The sequence below is a fragment of the Impatiens glandulifera genome, chromosome 3 (genome assembly GCF_907164915.1).
Source record: "Impatiens glandulifera chromosome 3, dImpGla2.1, whole genome shotgun sequence".
NCBI lineage: Eukaryota > Viridiplantae > Streptophyta > Magnoliopsida > Ericales > Balsaminaceae > Impatiens > Impatiens glandulifera.
Window position 1 is genome coordinate 54,097,052 of NC_061864.1, and position 4,665 is coordinate 54,101,716.

Consider the following 4,665-nt stretch of genomic DNA (forward strand, 5'->3'; position numbering starts at 1 on the left):
AGTTTGAATTAAAAAATATTATTACTAAAAAAAATTGAAAAAATGATTGTATATAATAAGATAATAAAAATCTGAAAATTTACCTTACCAACTAACTAATCATACGTGAAATTCCTCCGTTTTCTATTTAAAAAAAATAATTAATTATAAACTTGTAAATTTGAGATTTTAAACAAATATTAATTATGTATATACTTAAGTATTTTTATATATGGACCATATATATATATATATATATATATATATATATATATATATATATATATATATATATATATATATATATATATATATATATATATATATATATATATATATTATAATAAGAATAAAATGACATTATAAAAAAAATTATATTGTTACAAAAATTGAAAAACGATTAATTGAGAAAAACAAAATATCTATACTAAAGGAAATACATACAAATTTCACACTACCACAAAATACTCATTTTTGTCCACCTTTATACATATTCAACCACCTTTATTTTTTTATATACAAATTTTCTTTAAAACATTAAAATTTAATTATTTTAAATTTAATATTTTTAATGTTATATTTTTAAACTTTATAAATATTTTATTTCATTATTTTAATTTTAAAAATTAAATTTGAATTAAATTTTATTTACATTAAAATTTAATTAATAATTTTTAAAAAATTAAAAACATTATTAATTTCTTTTATAATTAACCTCTGTCTTTTATTTAATTAGTATTTAAATTTAATTAAATTAAAAGTAAAAAATAATATAAATCAAAAATAAATAAATTAAACATTATATTATATTTAATAATAAAATTTTAATATATATTTTGAAATTAGGAATTAGTTTTTAATTATTTAGAAAAGTTTGGTGGTCATTTTCTTTCTAAACAAACAAACCAATTCTTTCTAACCTAAAAATCCTTTGTTTGCCTAATCAGTCAGCCAGACTATCATTCTTCGACTCTCCGCAGTCAGATTGTCTCGCACACGAGGGTTAGTTACATCATTTTCCAAACATTAGGGCTTGCCTTCATCTGTATTATCATCCTTCTAACTCTCTGCAGCCAGATTGTCGCGCGCACGGGGTTAGTTACATTCTTCTCCGACCATTAGGGATTGCCTTCATCTGCACTATCATCCATCGACTCTCCGCAGCCAGATTGTCGCACGCACGAGGTTAGTTACATTCTTCTCCGACCATTTGAGGTCTGTAAGTTTTTCATCTTCAATTAGGTCTCTTCTTGATGTGTTGTTTAAGAGTTATTTGAAGCTCAAAGTGGCATAACTGTTCATATATTTATGAACGTGTACTAGTAATTCAGATCTGATCTGGATTAGTTGATGATGAACTATGAAGACAATTCCTTCTATTTCTTAGTGTTTTGCTTGGACAATTCATTCAATTGTAGCCAACTTAGAGGTTTTTGTTTAATAGAACTTAAAAAAATTGGTTAGTATTCAAAGGGGGAAGCTCTTTAGATTTTAGCCATATTTGTCCACTTTTTGAATTGGAAGATAGTTCAAAAATGTTCTCCTCTGTAATGAATTAGGATAGTAATTCTGCAACGACTGTTAAGATTTCTACTTTCAATTTGACAATGACAGATGATTATATGAATCATGTTTGCTAATAATTATGAAGGTCCTCTTAGAAATGTGGCCCCTTGTGTACTCTATGCAAGTAATGTGGAAAGACTTGGTTCATCTCCTATATCTTTTGCAAGTCACTATTTACCTTACTCAGGCCTATATTTTGTGACGGATCATGTTGGTGTGTATGAACCAGTTTAATGTTTGTCTACAACATATTTTACTTTATGCGAACATAGTTTGAATTCAACACTCCCCTTTAAGTACTTTCAATTTCCTGTGGATTTTCTGCTAAATGCCACTCACTTTACCAGGTAGGATGCTGGTAGATGGTCTTCATGAAGGAAGAAGTGAACTATTGGGTTACCATGATAATGATAAGGTATTTTACTTTATTGTTTCTGATTTTCATTCAGTGTCGAAATTCCACATACTATAGGCCTTGAAATCAATATATTAAGAAAGCTAATTGATTCATTACTTTCAAAGAGGTCCATTCAATACCTCAATTATGTGAGTCTTGCCATGTCAAATGATAGTATTAAGGATGAAAACCTTTTTAACATTCTCTTGTTTTATTCTCAGTTATTTGAATACTTTAACCATATTATAGAGAGAACTATATTTGAAGTAATTAGGAGGTTAACAAATTTTAAATATTTGAATTTTCCATATACTTATGTCTTTTTATCAAAATTAGGTGTTCACTCTCTAGTAATAATTGATTTAAAGTTGATTATGTACTTAATATGTCTTCATATACCTCTTCTTGCATTAATTGATTGGAATTTGGAAAGAGCTTTTAAAAATTATCATGTTTTATCTTGTACTATTAATTTGGGTATCATTAAATTATTATTTTTACTGTGTGGCTAAATTCGGTTCACTCTTTTTATATATATATATATATATAAAAAAAAAAGAGTCATACCAATTGAAGGTTCAAGATACTCCAGAGGCACTTCTTGAAAATGTATATCATCCTCCTATTGCTCATTCGGATATCCATACAAACACATATTCTCCATTTCTGTCAACAACCACATATGACAGAAAAGGAGAATATGTGTTTATATGGATATCCGAATGAGCAGTGGGAGACTGTTATACCATTTCAAGAAGTGCCTCCAGAGTATCCCGAGCCTTCAATTGGTATCAACTTTTCTATGGACGGTATGCTGAAGAAGCATTGGTTAGCTCTTGTTGTTGCTCACAGTGATGTTTGGTTGATTTATGTTTCTATCTATTTAAGTGCCAGAAATGCTTTTAAAATATCTGACAGGTAAATATTTCTTCCTGGTTGTATTGTTTAATACAATGTTTCATATCAAGTGATATGTTCTTTTGAATGATTCTTGTATTCACAACAATTTTCTCATTAATACAACCAGGAAGAAATATTTATCTATCAAATATTTTAAAAACATATCTGGCACTTAAATAGAAAGAAACAGAAATCAACCAAGCATCACTGTGAGTAACAACGAGAACTAACCAATGCTTCTTCAGCATACCGTTCCTAGCAAAGTTGATACCAATTGAAGGCTCGGGATACTCTGGAGGCACTTCTTGAAATAGTATAGCAGCCTCCCATTACTCATTCGGATATCCATATAAACACATATTCTCCTTCTCTATCAACAACCACATATGACAGAGAAAGAGAATATGTGTTTATATGGATATCTGAATGAGCAGTGGGAGACTAATATACCATTTCAAGAAGTGCCTCTAGAGTATCCCAAGCCCTCAATTTGTATCAACTTTTCTAGGGACGGTGTGCTAAAGAAGCATTGGTTAGCTCTCGTTGTTGCTCATAGTGATGCTTGGTTAATTTTTGTTTCGTTCTATTTAAGTGCCAGATATGCTTTTAAAATATTTGACAAATAAATATTTATTCCTGCTTGTAATGTTTAATACAATGTTTCATATCAAGTGACATATTCTTTTGAATGATTCTTGCATTCACAACAATTTTCTCATTAATGAAAAGTTTACCCTTTATTAAAAAAAGATCAAGTGACACGTGTTCAAGATGGCCTAATTTGTAAACCTTTTCTATAAAATATATTTTACGTGGATGTCATTCTAAATGAAATCACTTATGAAAATAGAACTTAAGTTGTATTATTAGAAGTCGTATTTGTGTTAAATCTATATACACACAGGCTTTAACATTAAAAGAAAAGAAATAGAAGTTTCATAGATATATGAGCTTAAAATGTTTGTTTTGTGATTTTGTAAGATTAAATTCGATCAAAATTCTATGTTCTTACATATTTTATGAAAATTTCGAATTTATTGTTCCTGGATGCGACTTTTCAATATGATGAATGATCTCCCTACTGTGTTTGAAGTTATAACTGGTTCTGCTAAGAAGCGACAACAAACTGAGAAATCTTTGGTCACTAATCGAAACAGCAACAAGTCAAACTCCAAAATGGTAAGTCCATTTTTTTAATATCATTTAATTTTTCCTCATGAATTCTTTTACACTTCTGCAATATCTCATTAGCCTTGTCCTCTCCTGTAAATGTCAAAGTGCTTGTGTTATGTGCGCTATCTAGAATTTTATTTGTCTCAATTAATTTTCAGAATTATTTTGTTATTTTTTACTTCATTAGGTATAGTTATATTTTCTGTATCATTATGATATTTTTCGTACTTAATAAATGTAGGTTTTTATGAATCGAATCATAATCAAGATGAAACAAAATGTATGCACAAATAAATCATTAAAGGTATTTTTGGTTATGACCTAAATAATTAACTCTATCATTAAACAATATTATTTTCAAATGATCCCGCATCAAACATGCCTTAAACATGTTTTTTTCTCTTGATGAACTCATTTACTGTAATTTTTTGTGGTGCAGGGAATAGTAATAGAGTAACATGGACAGATATCGGCATTGAAAGTCCTTTTTTTCTTCTAAATGTTAATGTTTGTACATAACAGAGTTGTCGCAAAAGTAACCTCTAACAATACTAATGGTGTGTGTGTATACCAAGTGTTTTGAACACATTACTTGAACGTTGTTCATTAAACAACTCATCAATGAAGCCATATAAAATTGGTAACAACAA

General features: G+C 28.4%; 1 long non-coding RNA gene across 2 annotated transcripts; it reads left to right on the plus strand.

The window, feature by feature from the left end:
- The first annotated feature begins 942 nt into the window (after positions 1-942).
- LOC124928616 lies at positions 943-4,665 on the plus strand. Of its 2 annotated transcripts, XR_007098568.1 has the most exons (5): positions 943-981; positions 1,053-1,164; positions 1,893-1,960; positions 3,936-4,021; positions 4,455-4,665. It is a non-coding gene; the product is annotated as an uncharacterized LOC124928616 (long non-coding RNA). The 2 variants fall into 2 exon arrangements; XR_007098567.1 differs by having other exon boundaries at positions 975-1,164.